This window comes from Antechinus flavipes, chromosome 2 (genome assembly GCF_016432865.1).
Source record: "Antechinus flavipes isolate AdamAnt ecotype Samford, QLD, Australia chromosome 2, AdamAnt_v2, whole genome shotgun sequence".
NCBI classification, from domain to species: Eukaryota; Metazoa; Chordata; class Mammalia; order Dasyuromorphia; family Dasyuridae; genus Antechinus; species Antechinus flavipes.
Window position 1 is genome coordinate 470,495,688 of NC_067399.1, and position 17,398 is coordinate 470,513,085.

At 36.1% G+C, this 17,398-nt stretch overlaps 1 protein-coding gene and 1 non-coding gene across 2 annotated transcripts in view; one reads left to right on the forward strand and one right to left on the reverse strand.

The window, feature by feature from the left end:
- Positions 1-421: 421 nt before the first annotated feature.
- On the reverse strand, positions 422-526 carry LOC127552561 (U6 spliceosomal RNA). Its single transcript, XR_007951436.1, has one exon. It is a non-coding gene; the product is annotated as a U6 spliceosomal RNA (small nuclear RNA).
- A 5,201-nt stretch (positions 527-5,727) lies between these two features.
- The window catches only part of RALGPS1 (Ral GEF with PH domain and SH3 binding motif 1), a 702,309-nt gene continuing 690,638 nt past the window's right edge, over positions 5,728-17,398 (forward strand). The window contains exon 1 of the mRNA XM_051979668.1: positions 5,728-6,000. The gene's annotated coding sequence lies outside the window, so the exon portion shown is untranslated. The remainder of the gene's footprint in view (positions 6,001-17,398) is intronic.

Consider the following 17,398-nt stretch of genomic DNA (forward strand, 5'->3'; position numbering starts at 1 on the left):
TGAAATCTTTTTTGTTAAATCGTCCTTCTAGCTTTACTTCCTGAATTCAAACTTTCATTAGAGGTAGGCTTTGTGAACTTCTGCAAGGAAAAAAACAGGTCTTGTATGCTATTGGCCTGTATTAGCTGGGACCCTGATTCTATATGCTCTATGAATTGAGTGCTGTTCTCTTCAAGGATTACAAGAGCACTTCAAACTAGAGATTTGAAAGCTGTCAGTAGATCCTAATTTTTTTGATATAGAAGATGATCTGGTTGCTGTTCTCCTGGATTTTTCAGGATCTGGATCTTACTTTAGGTCTAGGCAACACAACTGCAGACCTCTCCCTGGGTGGAGCTCTAGTAGAAAGTTGTTGTTGCCAGCCACTGTCAGTTAGATGGAAGGCTTTGCAGATTCAGACTGACAGAATTGGAAGCCTACCAAAAATATGGAATGCTTCATAAATTTGCATGTCATTTTTGTGCCAGGGCCATACTAATCTTGTCTGTATCTTTCCAATTTTGGTATATGTGCTGTCAAAGAAAATATTTTCACACTTTTATTAAGGATACCAGCTTTTCATGTGCAGAGCATTTTCATAAAGATATTATAAATATAAGAAAGTAGGCATGGATTCAGGAGTTATTGGTGTCCTTTAGGTTGCTATTTTTTGGATTAATGATATCTGTGGTTTTTCCTTTTTGAAAGAAATTCCATTCTTTTGAAATCTTCTCTTTTAGATATCTTTATTGGTAGGGTTTCTTCCCTTTTTTTCTGTCATGCTATATTATTAAAAAATTATAAATGTAGCTACAGTTGTCTCTGAAAGTCCTCACCACATTATTGTTCCTGCCTCACTCACTCTTTGCCAAGCAGGAATTGTACTAGCACACCAGAATATAGAGAGGCACATAGGTATATTCAATGCTCTGGCTATCTTACCATGATGTAGCACAGAGAGAGGCATAGGGACACAATCACTTCAAGAAATTTAAACAATAAAATGTTATCCTTTTCCAGACTTTCTCCTAGTTTTTGCTCTTATTCGGCTACCACCTAAACCTAAATTACCTAAAGGAAAACACATTGGTCAGCCTAATTAAATCTACCAGCAATGGTAACTGCACCAGGATCTTGCCGTGGAAATATTTGAACTCTTATAATGATGAGTTCTTATCTCAGTTCTCTGGGCTTTACTATTCTTTTCCCTTGGACAAGTCACTTAATTTCTTATTAACATGAAAAATGCAGCAGAACTATATGACTTCCAAATTTTCAAACAGCTTTAAATCTACATCCTTTATTTTTAAACATCCCTAGGAATGCCACCCTGCAGGCATATGGACTGCTCATTATAGCCCTATTCTGTTGCTATCCACCACCCCAGTGCTGAACCAGACAACTACAGTACTCTGATATTCTATAAGTGCTATCCATGGTGCTTACTCCATTCTCTTCTAAGAACAATGTTAATATTTTTCATCTTTAACATTCTATAAATCTATAAAAGTTAAATATATCATGAAATACAGATTATATTCTTTAATTATACCATGTTTAAGGACACAGATTTATTTAACCTTTTACAAAAAATTATTTCCAGAATTCACTAGGTCACAAGTTGTTTTATGTCATTTTCTTGTCAATATTCACAATGTCCCTCCATAAAATTCTACTTTGATATCTCTTTATGACATAGACGTGATGCTGAGGTTTTGAGGACCATGCCTTAATTCAGTGACTGATCAGGCCAGCTTTCCGAGGATTTCCCTAACTGGGGAGAGAGAAGCTCACTAGTAGGCAGTTTGCTTATTATGTAACAAATTCTTTGGTCATATCAATCTATGAAAAAACAAAAAATTCCCATTTAAGATCTGAGATCAATATTTGCATTTTTTAATTTGCAAAAGAAGTCGTTGAAAATTGTTTTCTTTCTTTTGACTTATTATAACAGTAAAAAGAGGATTGCTCTCTGGAGATAGGCGAACTGGACATGAACACCTTTTTTTACATTTATTATCTGTGTGATATTAATGGATAAATTTACTTAATGTCTCTGACTTTGAATTTTTCTATTTGTCAAAAAGGGATCATTATAATTAAACTATAGACCTTATAAGTGAAAAGCATTTTATAAACCTTAAAAGTCTATAGAATTGTAAGTTATCATTATAATTTTTCCTAATTAAGAAATAATGAAGGAACCAGAAAGTCAAAAAATAAGTTTTTCTTTATGGGAGGGATGTAGAAGACCCTTACCCAAAATGATTACTCAGAGAACACTCAGTAGAAGGCAGAAAAGTTGTTTATTGAAAACCTCTGGAGGATGAGCGGTCCCATCCCAAGATAAGAAAGAGAAAGCTTGTGATAGGAAGGCTAAAGAAGTAGTAAATATACATAGCTTTTATACAAGAAATTACATCACAAGTAAGAGAGCATTGAGAAGTGGGGGGAAGCATCTAATTGGTTGTTGCTATTTGGAGAGATTGGAATAGAAGGTTTCTGTTTCCCTGAAATCTCCTGATTTCTAGGAAACAGAAAATCAGGCCTTTAGGCTTAATCAAGCAGACAGTGGTCCAGCTAATAGACTAAATATTGATAAATGTCAAATACCAATAAATGTCATCACCTCAGGTTAAGTAAATATGTTTCTAGCTGGCCAAGGCTCAAGTAGATATGAGCTTGCACATATTATACAGGTCATAGGGGAAACACAGAAATAATAAAATACAGAAAAAGAATTTGTACATTCCTGTAAGTTCTTCACCTTATCTATTCCTCACATTTATGAGTGCAAACTTCCCATTTTAGCCTTCATTGCAAATATCTTATGTTAACATGATTTAAAGTTCATTTAAGTATTTGTCTCAATTTCATATTCATAAATAAAATCTAAAATTTCATAAACTTATTTTGCTAAAATCATAAGCATATTATAGAAAAGAAATCAGATATTAAGTTTGTCTTGGTTAAACAACTGAAATGTCTGTCATTAAATGTAGGAGATTCTGACCTCCTAATTCATTTTAGCAAAAATATCCCTAAAATATCCATGAATAATATTTTGATTTGAAGATAATTCACTTCTAATGAATTTTATTGTTTCAAAAAATTAACAAACACTAATTGAGCAGGTGCACATGTACTTGCTATGTGCAAGATCTGGGTTATACACATCAATTTTCTGAGTCTGGATGATTTATTTTCAAACTCTTAACATATCAAAATAAGTGTCTGCCCTAAAATATAACTTTAAATATGTCAATTCTAAAAATTGAATGATAAGATTGGCTAGTATGCAGTAAAAGATCGGGAATCAGGAGGCTACTAATGGCTGTCAATAACAGCCTTGACTAAAATCAAATTACTTCATCTCTCTGAATCTTAATTTTCTCCTCTATACAATTAATGAGCTTGACTTGATTGTTTCATTCAACACTCATTGAACATTTAAAAGTGCCTACTGTATGGATGGCACTGTAGTAGGCTCTTAATATACAGAAGTGGAATAAATGACCACATATTATCTTAAGAAATATCAATTTATTGGCTAGGCATTGAAGATGTCATGTGTACAAGTGAATATGAAACAAAGAGCAATCCAGATGAAGTTTTTGGGGAAAATTTGAGGGGGAAGGAAATCTCTTTTAGCGGAGAACAGGGATTAGGGAATACTAATATTTTGTAAGAAATTGGTTTTGAATAAAGAGAAAAATTTCAATAAGTAGCCATGGAGGAAGTCCATTTCAGACAGAGGGGACACTTCATATGAATACATGGAGCTAAGAGAGGACAGGACCAAATCTAAGAATGGGGAAAATCAACTCTATCTGGAATATGGAGTGCATGAGTCTGGAAAGGCAGGTTTGAGCCAGATTATAGAGTGCTTTTTAGACCAATGAGTTTGTACTTTATATTACAGGCAATAGGGTATCACAGGAGCAGACTTGGTCCAGCTCATGTCTTAGGTGTAAAGAATGAATTGCCAAAGCTGAAAGAATTGGGTTTGTCTCTTGAAAATAGAAAAATCAAATTTGAAGAACACTGCACTCCCATGAATTCCTTTTACTATAAGTTTAGAGCAGGATAAGCATTAAATTTTGGGGACAAAATCTTTGTTTTGAATTTGCTTCTTACTTTTGATCACTCCTGCTATCAAAGATTGCTGCCAGAAAACTTGCACATAGTTGATCCCAAAACATAGGTGACATAACTCTTTACCAAATCACCATCTTATCTGATTCCTAGACCATTAGATTACGAGCTTAAATAAAAAAAAGATTTATTGTATTCTAAAGATTTTTTAAAATTAGTGTTTGTATAAAACCGCATTTTAAGGGAGTAGATATCAAATCAGAAATATTAATTGGTCTTTCCTTAAAAGTTTTCTTTTGGGGAAAATATTCATTGTAAAGATTTTTAGTTCTCTGTATTTAGATTTTTAACATAACTTATTCCATAAACATACTTTTATTGTCAGATTATTTCCTCATTTAATAGGATGGGTATAATTTTTTAAAAGGAAGACTTACATAGGGAGAACCTGAAGGCAAGAGAGTAGTTTCAGAAGCTATAATAGTCCAAATGAAAAGTGATAATAAGCTAAACAGGGATGCTGTTTATTTGAGGGGAAAGTAATATATGAACACAAGAGATTTGAGAGGTAGAATTAGCAGGATTTGGCAAGTGATGATGAAGAAGAAGGAAGAGTCAAAGGTGACTTTAGGGTTTTGGATCTAGGTGCTGATGATGTCTATAAAAATGAAGAAATTAGGAGAGGAGAAAGTGTTTTTGTTTTTGCAAAGGGAAATGAGTTCAGTTTTTAAAGGTACCTTCCAACTAACTACACTCTTTAGAATCAATTATTTAACTCTGAATTGGGAAGATAATATATGAGTGTGTCACACAAATGCATTTTTATCTTTTAAAGAGCAAGGCAGAGTAGTGCAATAATGATGATGATGACTTATCTTTACACAGTACTTAAAGATTACCCCCATTATCTCATCTGATTTTATGGACCATCTTATGAGGTTCTAGAGATATTTTTATTTCCTTATTACAGATGAAGAAATTGAGGCTCAGAGAAGTTATGACTTGCCCTTAGTCACATAATTAGGAAATATCAGAAGGAGGACCCAGTTGCCTCCAAAGTCCAGCACTCTTTAACCTGGATTACACTGCTTTTTGGTTGTAACAAACGATAACCTAGGAGTTGAGACTAGTTGGAGTTCTAATAATGCCATGAACTTTCTGTGTGACCTTGGATAAGTCTCTCCCAATGTCTCATACTGACTTGGTCTAAATAATTTCTAAAGTGCCATTCAGTTCTGACATTTTCTTCTCTAAGGTGCATTAAATCTCTGTTATGCTATAATTCCAGTTGATCATAAGTAAGGAAGAAAATCGCTTTAATTTAAATCAAAGCCAGGCCACGGGGTGTAAGGAGTGCAAGGCCTTTCCGAGGGATCTAGGAATCAGTGCAATGAGGTTTGGAGGAAGGGAGCTTGGAGGGCCAGGCCAGCCCCCAAGCTGTACCAAATGATGGCTGGCATGTAGATGCACTAGGAAGAGACCATTCAGCCCTACTCACTCACCCCTGGGCCCTTTGCTGCCTTGCAGCTCCCGCTGTTGCGCACTGGGGGCTCGTCAGCATTAATTTGCCTATCTCCGCCCCTGCTCTATGATGGTTGGTAAGAGTGTCTAGCTTCAGGCAAGGATTGGTTGATCGTCTTGTCGCTCCAGCCCTAGAGCGGACGTTTCCCGCTGCGGCTGGGCTCGGGCTTCGCCTCTGCTCCCGCAGCTCCTGCGGATCGGGCTAGCGCTCTGGCCGGGTTTCGGCCATCTCTGATTGCAGGGGCTGCTGCCGCCAGCCCGCTGCTCTCGGCGTGGCCATGAGGAGGCGGCGGCGGCCGCTGCGGCCTGTGTCAAGGTGACCGGTCGGGACTGCAGTGGCCCCGACCACGACAGCGGCTCCGACACCGATAGCGGCCCCCGGGCCCAGCGCAGGAGAGCGAGAAGGTGAGATTCCATCCTGGCTAAAACTGGGGCGGGGCAGGGTGGGGCCAGTAGAGGGGAACTGGAGAGAAAAGGGGGCGGGATTGGGCTCTGTGCGAGGCAGGACCGCAGGTGCAGGGGGCGGGGCGCCTAGGGGTGTAGGAGGCTTTTCTTGGTGGGGGGCGGAGGATGCAGGAAGACCACTGGGGTGGCTATAGGTGTAGGGGGTGGATTGCAAGGGCTATAGGAGCAAGAGTGGACCTACAGAAGGAGGGGGTGAGATATCAATAAGAATAGGAGGGCCCTAGAGGTGTAAAGGTCAGGGTAGGAATAGAAGCAGAAGGGCCCTACAGGTGTAAGAGCTACCTTAGGAATAGGAGCAGAAGGGCCCTACAAGTGTAAGGGGCAGGGTGGCAGTAGAAACGGGAGGGCCTTACAGGTCTAGAGAGCAGAAGAGAGAGCACGGCTAGAGGTACAAGATCTTACAGGTTCAGGGGCTGGGGATACTTTAGTAGAGAGGTTATGGGTGCAAGTTAGAGTGATGAAGAAGTGGCGTTCCTACAGGTGGGGAGGAGGTAAAAGTGCAGGAAAAGCGGGCAGAATGCCTATAGGTGCAGAGAACCTGCAAAGGCTAAGAAATGAGGAAAAGAAAACCCTGTAGATAGAGAAGGTGAGAAGGTAGTCATATGGATGAAAGGAAGGGGGCATCCAACTTAGAAAGAAGAGGATGGAGTCAGTAGAAGCACAGGAAAGGAGAGATCGTCCTGTAAGTCTAGAGGACTGGGAGAAAAGCATCCCAAGAAGAGACCTGTATTTCTAGGGGGCAGTCTTGGGGCTCAGGGTCAAGTGAACCAGGAGCTTGTATTATAACAGAAAGATTGCTAGATGTAATGTTGATATTTGGCTTCTGTTACTTATTAGCTGTGGAAGTCACTCAACTTTTTTTGAGCCTTTTCTCATGCATAAAATGAAGGGCTTGATTGGATCTCTGAGGTTTCTTCCATTTCCAAGCACTGTAGTCACAGAGACATAACAAAGGCAAGCTCAGCAGGTGATAGGAGTTCAGAGAACAGAGGACAGAGGATAAATTTATAGGTACAGGAGATAGGATTTGGAGAGAGAAGACAACCAAATGGTGGATAGACACACACAAGTTCTGGGGCTAGGCCATCAGACACATGACCTCTGAGCAATCTTGACCTGAGCCTTATGTCCTACTTTTTAGGTTGTCAGTTGTGAATTGGCAAAGAGGTATAAGCACCCTTTGCTTCCTGAGCCCTTCAGGCTTTGTGTTCTCAAGTGTCAATTCTCTTATGTTCCTGTCTTTTAGCATTCTTCATGTCCTAGGTTTCTAAATGAGGTAGTGTATCTTTTTGTTACAATTTTTACCAGTTATTATCTGCAGTATCCCTCAAAGGATTAAGAATGTGATGTTGATTCCTGAAATTCAGTGTTTAGATGGATGAATTCTATTTAAATGGAAAGTAGCTTGTTTTCTGCAATCCATTCCTCTCTGTTGGCAACTGCCTGCATAGTTAAGAGCCTAATCAAGGGTTGGAATGGGAGGACACCTGCTGATGGCCTAGGTCAAAAGTAAGGTCGAGGCTGAAACCAAGAGAAAGTGGAAAGAAGATTGGAGCCAGGATTTTAATCATGGCTTATGTGACTGAGGCATCTCACTTCTCATCTATTTAATTTCTCATCTATGAGAAGCTACTATTGAGCATGGTAAACTGGTTTGATGGTTTTATCCATTGGGTGTTTATCACAAACTAACTGCTGATATCCTTTCTTAATTTAAAAAGAGGTAGAAGTCTGATAGTGGAGAGTGCACTGACCTGAGCATGAAGAGAGTTGGAGTCTAGTTCTTCCCCTTTAACCATACTTGTGTGACTTGAGAAGAGTGATCACTTCCCTATCAAAAGAAGTGAGAGGTTTAACTTTTTCAGTTTTAAAATGATATATTTTGGTTATGTTTTCTGAGGTTGCCTGGATGGACTCCAACTTTGGGACTAGTGCAATAAGGAAATTCTGGAGATGTAAGACCTCATCTACCTAGCAGCAGATAATGTCCCTAGGGAGTACAAAGACAAAACAATACACAGGCAAACTGCTCAAGTAAAGCTACATTTTGGGCTCAGACTATAATGAAAAGGATTCACCTAGCTCTCCTGCTTTCCTTTTCAAGACTGTCAGCTATAGTTAAGACCTAGCTTACGAATAACATCCTTAATGTTTTGGTTCTGCCTTTTATTTATCTACATACTTCAAGTGACCACAGAGTTGGAGAGAGTCTGGTGTTCTCAATAACCTAACATGATTGGTAGCCGGTGTTGCCTTTCTATTCCCAAGGTCCCTTATGTCTTTTCCCAAAGAACATTTGCTCTGATAGGGGCAACGATATTTGACTATTCAGAATCTATCTGCTTAGGATCTGTCATAGAAATTCAATTTAACTTGCTATATTTGATCTCCAGACATTTAAATTATTCATATAATGGTAAAGCCCAGCAATTATATATATATATATATATATATATATATATATGTGTGTGTGTGTGTGTGTGTTGTGTGTGTGTGTATATACATATATATGTATATATACATATATATATATATATATATATATATATATATATATATATATATATATATATATATATATATCTTAAGATGCCTCCATTATGATGATGATGATTTCAGAAGCAAATTGGGTAACCAGGGGAAATTACCTAAGAACATAGCTCAGCTTCGATGAGAATTGGAGCTGAGTGAAACTGGAAAGACTATAAAAACTTTGGCATCAGAGAACTTCATCTGTGCTTCTTTTGATATCTGAAAAGGCTATTAGCATCTGACACTATGAAGTCGAATGCTGCTTACTGACCTGTTCTTTCAATAGACCAGAAGGAAAAGTTTCTCTCATTTTCTTTTTGAAGAAGTTGGGCCATGTTGAAAATTGTTCTAGGAAAGACCTTATTTTCAGAAATTATGAAAGACTTCTTTGTGCTGTGAGATATAAAAGTAAAAACAAAACAATCTATGTCCTTAAAGTCAAGTAAAGTTAACAAATATTCATCAAGCTTCTTTTTACCAACTTGAGTTTTGTGTCAACACGCTCTTTTATAATATAAGTGCATATTACAATGCAAATGCATGGAATTTGCAATCTGAGGATATGACTTTGAATTCTAGGTGTGCCATTTAACTGTTTGTATGACTTTAGCAAACTAGGGTTAATTGATTTGACCAATAAAATGAGGGAGTGGGGGATTAGATTCAAAATTGTCTGAAGTCTTTTCCAGTTCTAAGTCTATGAACTTCAGGTAAACTGTAAAATCTAGCAAGCAGTCATGCCTCATTGTGAATGGATTCAATAAGATGTTTATTGTTTTCTGTAATGAATCCCTGAAGGAATAGTGGAGTTAGTGAGTCATACTTTAGACCTAAAAAATCTAAAATGAGATTTTGCAGTTTTTAAGGGACTTCCTTAGACCAACCCTTTAAGGTAGGAAATGCAAGCTGTATTATCATTTTAGACCTGGGATTCCACATGTGTAGGGAACTCCCTTGAAAGTAAATTGCCTCTATGCATACCAATGCATACCAGGAACTGTTCTGTAACTTAGTCCTAGAGAATTGTCTGGGAGCACTGAAAGGTGCAGAACCAATTTTGTCACAAACCTGTGAGCATTATTCCAATCTTATAGAAGGAATAACTGAGTTCTACGAAGTAAAAATGAGTTAATTTAGGAAGGGTAATTTTATAGTCTGGGGAACTTCAGGGCAGCCTAAGAGAAGCCAGGTGTGACAGAATAAAAAAGGAGATTAGGTAGGGATGGGGGAAGTATCAATAAAGACACATTTATATTTAACCACCACAAAGGCATTGGACATAACTAAATGGGCCTCCTGGAATTCCTTTTAAATTTTTCTCTTCTGCTGCCTATTATTATGTCCCTGAATTTTTTAAGTTCTCCTGATTTGTTTTTGCCTATAGTACAATTTTTTTTCATTTCACTTAAAATATAATTGGTCTGAGAGTTTATTGAAATGTAATTCAAGCTTGTAAATGTTTATTAACTCCTACTTTGTATAAAGCAGTGTGGTATCAAACAAATAGAAAAGAGTATCACTAAAGTATACATGAGGATCCTTGAGGGTGCATATTGACTTAGAAAATGATATATTGACATTATCTATATTTTATTGTATCTTTATTTTGTTAAATATTTCCCAATTACATTTTAATATGATTAAATCAGCATTCCTGCCTCTGTCTTTGACATCTCTTGTCTTTGGTACTGGGGATAGACATTAAGTTTAGATAAGATATAACCCCTAGCCTCATAGTTTTCAAATATATAGCTAATACTTGATTATATATACTTGGATATTTTATGGATTTCAGTAAGAAGTAAGTGCAGTATTAAAGTTCTGATGCTGTAGCCAAAACCTTGAGTCCTTATATGGTGGAAGTTACAATCAGGAACCAGCAGTTAGACTCTGTCAAAAATTAGAGTAATGGTAGGGATTATAGTATGTTATTTTAATATATAATATTATGTATTTTATTATTACATAGCTGTAGAAGGCCAGAGCTTTGGAGAAGTATATTTGAAAGAAGAATACTTGACACAAGGTGTTAACTCAGTGTAATTGATGGTCTTTTCTAGACATGCTTCTAACATTTGCTCCTCAGGTACACATTCCAAGATATCATCTATGTAATGTAATAACATTACTTTTGGAAATGCTTTTTCTTACTGGAGTAAGAGCAGCAGCAACATACATTTGACACATAGTAGGGCTATTTTTCATTCCTTGTGTCAAAACTGTCCATTCGTATCTTTTATAAGGCTCAGCTAAGTCAATGGTGGGCATTGAAAAGGCAAATCTTTTTATATCCCCCTTATCTAGAGGGTAGAATAGAAATAGTCCTTAATGTCTATAATCCAAAGAGGCCATTCTCTAGGCAACTGAGTAGGAAATGGAAGTCCAGGCTGAAGAATTCCCATAGTTTCCATCTGTTCATTTACTTTTATTAAATCAGTTAACATCTTCCATTTTCCAGATTTCTTTCTTAAAACAAATACAGGGGAATTCTAAGGACTTAGAGAAGATTGTAAATATCCTTGGTCAAGTTGCTCCTGCACTAGATCTAATAGGGCCTGAATCTTATCACCCATTAAGGGCCACTTTCCCACCCACACTGGTATATCAGTTTTCCATTGAATGGGACAGGTGAGAGTGCAGGCAGGCCTTCAACAGCAGCTCTGCTTAAAAAGCCAAAGTACTCATTTGTAATCCTAACTGTTGTAAGATGTCTTTTGCCCACAGATTTATGGGAATCTTTTCAACTTCAAAAGGAGTAAAAACTCCTGTTACACCTTCAAATGTCCATCTCAAAGGGGTACACTAACTTCAGCTGCTATTGATCCTCCTATGCCAGACATATAGGTGTCTGCCTTGATCTTCAGCCAGTGACTGGGCCAACTGATACCTCTAATGACTGTATGATCTGCACCTGTGTCTACCATCCCTTCTAATAGTATGCCATTTATTTAGATAGTGAGCATAGGTCGGTCAGCTGTAACTGCTGCAGTCTGAATATTCTTGGATTCTGTTGTTAGTCAAAATCTGGGTAAATATCACCATATTGCCTATTAGGAGTATGTATGAGTAAACCTGTTGCTACTACTTCTCCTGGTTGATAAGTCACAGATTGTCTACCTGTATTAGTGACTGGGATATTAGCTACACATTCCCCAGTTTCCCAAATCAGTGTATGTATGAACACTGTTTTGTAACCACTCTCAGGAGATGAAATGGTCAAGCCTACTGTGCCTAGAGGCAAGGGATCTATAGGCTGGACAGGCACATATAGTATTATAATATATGATGTTATATATTATATAATACATAATATAGTATGAGTCATAACATAATTATATATCATATATATATCATAATGTAATTATTAAATATTGCAGTTATTTTGCAATTGATGAAAACCAGAGAGTGAAATAGTTTTTCTAAGTTCACATAGTTAATAAATGGCAGGATTAAGTTTCAAATTCAGGCTTCCTGTTCCCTGTTTTTTGTAAATCTACTTCTGATTTATTCTTTGATCACAGTATCATAGTCATACCTCTTTGATTATAATAATTATTCAGAGTTTCTTTATATAATAGTTAATGCCACATTCCAGTGCTTTCATGGAAGAGTTTGTGCTGCAGATGTCATTTGTATACTATAGCCTTCCCATTTAAACATCAAGAATTTTAATATAATTTTCTTTTGATATCTTGACTATAGAATGGAACATATATAGGGAATAGACCTATGACTTAATTGATATTTATTATTGTTGTTGAGTCATTTAGTTATGTAGAACTTTTTGTGATCCTGTAAGATTTTCTTGGTAAAGATACTGGAGTGTTTTCCCATTTCCTTTTTCTGTGGGTTAAGGCAAACAGGTCAAGTGATTTGTCCAAGATCATAAAACTACTAAGTCTCTGAGGCTTGATTTGAACTCGGTTCTTCCTGCATTCAGGCCTTGTTCTCTATCCATTGAGCTACATAGCTGCCTCTTCTAGCTTTGTGGAAGACTTGTTAAATAAAGGTTGTACTCTATTGACATAGTTTTTGAGTCACCAGGATCACCCCTATATTATCATGAAGGATCAGAGGAAGAATTTAGTAGAAGGGAGGATTCACGTGAGACATCTTGTCAAAATTACTCAAGAAAGAATAACCCATATTCCTAACATCCCTGAAATGTCATGATCCAGACTAGAAAATGTGTATTTTTCTCTTTGTCTGGATGATTTGATTTTGGATTGACTAAGGAAACATTTTACTTATATTAAGAGAAAATCTGCTTCTTTAACACTTCCATCTTCAAATTCAACCTTTTTATGTTGTACAAAGCAAGTATAATCCTCTTTTTCAGGTGATTTCTCTTCAGATACTTGAAGACAATTAAGGTCTTCTCATATCTGGGGAAAAAATCCTCAATGATGTCACTTGATCTTAATATGGTATGGTTGATAGTCCTATCATTAGCCTGTTTGCCCCCATTAGGATATGAAATTTTTTCAGTGTGTTTTGTAAAATGTGATTTCCAGTGTTTCATTCAGCCTTGCAAATGCATCTAATGAGGGTAGTGGACAAATATTCCCTTTCTCTTATTATTACTTTGCTATTATTAACTCCTACTAAAGCAGTGGTATCAAACAAATATTATGTTTTTGTTAACGTAGCCAAGATTACCATAAGGTTTTTGACTGCCATGTGCCATTAACTAGTTATATTGAACCTTCAGGGTTTTTCACAAATTATGTAGCCACATTTTACCTACCCAGTATATATGAAGATTGTAATGGGCTGAAGCTGAGCAGATGCAATGAGGTCCGAGCACTTGAAGCTAATTAGCAATTGGACAATACTCTATTAATATATGCTTGGAGAAAGAATGGCTCCGCCCACTCTCTATGCAAGTTTGATGTGTTGTATAGAAGATTGGGTAGAGGATTTGGTGGGTGGAGTGTGAGAGCCAGAGGCACTGCTGGCCAGATTTGTATGTCATGATTGCTCTCACTTCGTATTGCCATTCCTCTTCACCTCCACAAAGAATAAAGATCAAGGATTTTCCCTTATCCTGACTCTGGCTGATTTTAAAATACTCTGGGTGCTAAACACGGTCATCACAGAAGGTGATTAAAAAAAAAGCTCAAGTGTACACTAAATTTCGATTTAATAGCTTTGGCTCATTGTTTTTGTATATCCTGGATCCTAATTTTTTCCAAGTATTGGACAGATCTGCTAGCTTTGGTGTCATTTGCAAATGTCAGCAAGGCTATGGTGAGGACTAACTAAATAGTCAATTTATAATGGTGTGAATTAATGTAGTATATGGATACTTCTTCCAAGTAGAGAACACAAATATCTGAGTTATTTTATAGTTTATCTTTTTTTTTTTTCCTCCATCACTGGGTCTCCTTAATTTCCAGTCTACAAATAAGGGCTGGGTTCCACTCTGATCAGCACAGGAGTTCTGACTTGCCTCTTTTCACAAACTAGATTGGTTCACTACCCTTTATGCTACTTTGTATCCTATCATTTCCACTCCCATTACCAGTCTTATTCTGTGCCAAACAGTTTGGACAACTGATTAGCTTAGCCTACTGCAGCTCAGAAGTTATGAATTCAGGAAATCCATCAACCTCAGCCTTTTCAGTAGCAAGGATTATAGGCATGTGCCACTATGTTCGGCTCTGTAATCCTTGTCTATGCTTTTTCACAAACCCTCTGTGGAAGGATCCACTCAATATATGAGTTGTCTTTTTCTGACTCCTTTAATATCTTGTGGCTTTCACTGTAATACTTGATCTTTCTGTGTATTTATAATTCTATGACCAGCTCTAGGCAAAATTGATATACTTCAATATCCTAAAAACTTTATGATCTAATTGATTTGTTATTCTCTCTAATGAAATTCTATCGCAAATTCTATCGCAACTTTTTTTATCATATGGGATTTTGTCCATATCTCACTATGAATCCCCTACAATAATCCATTAAATAAGCTAAGTCTTCCTTCTGGAGTCTGAGATATTTTGTAAGTACCAGTACAGAATGTATGGTCCCTGTGTCGTCTTTTACTCTTAGTAACAATCAGTCTACTTCCTTTTCCCAACATATATCTTTAGTATCATATGCTATTCTTTCTGTGCAATTCATCACTTTTGCAGATTGTTTATAATCACTTTGTGTCTATTCATTGTCCTTTAGATAGCCCTCAATTTTAATTCCTCAAAGATTATTATATTTTATGATTCATTACAGCATAATTCAGAGAATGTTGGTATTTAAAAACATGGGTTTTTGTTTCAGAGCAAAATACTGTGTGCTATTTCCAAATGTGATCTAGCATCCTCTCTTCTTCCTAATTTCTGGGCATAGTTCAGTGTCTGCCTATAATATATGTCTAAGATATATGTATACTGATAATTAAACACTATGGACTAGCTGTTCAACTGTATATACAATATATACCATATACATGGTTTGGTCAATAAACATTCTTCATTCACTGTGTGGATTTTAAAGTTAAAACTCTTGAGTTGATTATGGACCTTATTTAAGAGGTTGTGAAATGTATTAGGATTTTGTTCAATCAGCACAATGTAAACCATCAAAAGGAGCTTCTAGAGGTCCTCACTGCCCAGGGGAAACCTGTCTTCCATTTGGACTTTGTGTTGAACATCTTCCATGATAGTGATGAATGCCTATAGGAAACATGTATCTATTAATATCAAATCATAAAAAAGAAGATTGTGGAATGAGGTTATCTATTTTGAGGAATCTTTTATGATGGTAATATAACACAAAAGACACTTTTTTGGAGAAGAACCAAATAAAATGCTTTTTCATAGTCAATGAATGACAAACATAATGGGATCTTGTATTTTCTGGCTCTTCTATGTAAATTTTATAGTTGTAAAGATGTGGTCTTCTGTAGAATTTTTTTTTTGCAAAAGCCCATTTCTTTTTTCATAAAGGATGCCTAGATAAATATATAAATTATTTTCATAAAGATTTATAGAAATGAGAAATTAGGTATATGGGTTGGTAACTGTTGCTATTTTTTCAATATGACTTTAATGGCAGTATTATCTGTGATTTTAAAAAAATTTGGTATCTTCTTTTATATATTGTACATACCCTGATAATATCTCTTCCCCTTTCCAAACAATTTTAAAATGAGAATACAGTGCCACAGAAATAATTGAAATCATCAGACAATAAAAAGTTATTTCTAAAGAACTTTGAAGATTATTTTCTATATTTGTCTTTCATAAGCTGCTTTTTTAAAACTGTGAAGGCATCATCATTTTAAGGAGCAATTTATATTTTTTAGGGGGCAGTAAAATGATTAACTGTTTTCATGTAATATGTATTTTTTTCTGTCTTCAAGTATCTGGTAATTTTATGAAACTTATTTTATAAAGATGTTAAACTAACTTTAGCAATTTAATGGTTTAAACTGGAGATCTCAATCTTTCTCTATCAGAGATGAGAAGTAGGAGGTAGATAGAAATTTTATTTTGTTAATGTGAATACAATTAGAAAGTGTCTGCTTCGAAAAATATACTTAGATTGTACTAATTCAAATTTTCCTCTACTATGGGACATTGGACTATAATGTTCATACTTTATTCATATATCACTAAAGTTGCTTCTAGTTCTTATTTTCTGTTTCTTAGATTTTTCTTTTCAGAATTTAGTTGGGGACTTCTTGGAGTCAAGGAAACCATTTTTCAAGCATCTTTGAATTTCATTATTGCTTGTTTCTTTTAATCTGAACATGTCACTTCAATTCACTAAGCCTCAATTTCCCAATTTTTAGCTTGGACAATAGTGATCCTTGACACATAATTCATAAGATGGTTGTGAAGAAAATATTTTGTAAACCAATTATTGAAATATGAGTGTTATTTATACGACTAAACAAACTGTGCCTCCCTCCCCACTTAGAGCATCTTCAGACAACTTCCTTGTAGCTTAGGGAGGGGGTGATCCTACATCTTCATAGTCTATGTCAGCAGAATTTAGTATTTGTCAGGTTCTGCCAAGGTGGCAAAGATTTGAGTATGAAACTGATAAGGGACTTTGTCTCTGTTGAACAACAAACTGACTTACTTTGGAGTGGCTTGGCTTGTTACTAGGTTGTCCACAGAATGAAAAATTTTTTCCATAACTTTCCAAGTCTGTATGCCAATTTCATTGGTGGAAAGATTGCCTCATACCTATGAAACCTTTAAATATTTAAGAAATAAACTTTTCCTTCTTTTGCAAATGTATAGAAAGCTTATATTCCATTTACCTAATTATTGGATTCAAATGAGAACACTCATCAAACTTCATATTACTCTTTTCTTTAGGCTTTTTTTATTACACGGTTAAGACAATTCTTATTCAAAGGGTATTCAAAACAAAATTAAAATTCCTGTACCTTAGTGTTCAAGAGATTCTTTGAAAATGTTCTTATTAAGGGATGAGGAGTGTATAATGAATTTGATTAAATTCTAATTTGGTAGGACCATTTTAATTCTCATTTAAACCTGATAACTAGGTCAAGGAAATCTGGGCTTTCTCTATACTTCTCAACCTATGGTATAAAATTTTTGTTGTTGCTGTAAACAAATGTGTAGTGTTCTCTTCTTTTCTCAAATGTGATTGTTCTCTGGGAGCAGGTTTCTTGGGGAGGTTCTCTGGAGGCAGCCTTAGTTTCGGTTCAAAGTAATAATCACCTCAAATGCAGCCAGCTGATAAAAGTTTAAATCCTTTATTGTCTCCTTGAAAATAGTCTGGTTAGTTTTCTTAGAGGCCTATCTCCCTCTTTGGTTCCAAGAGC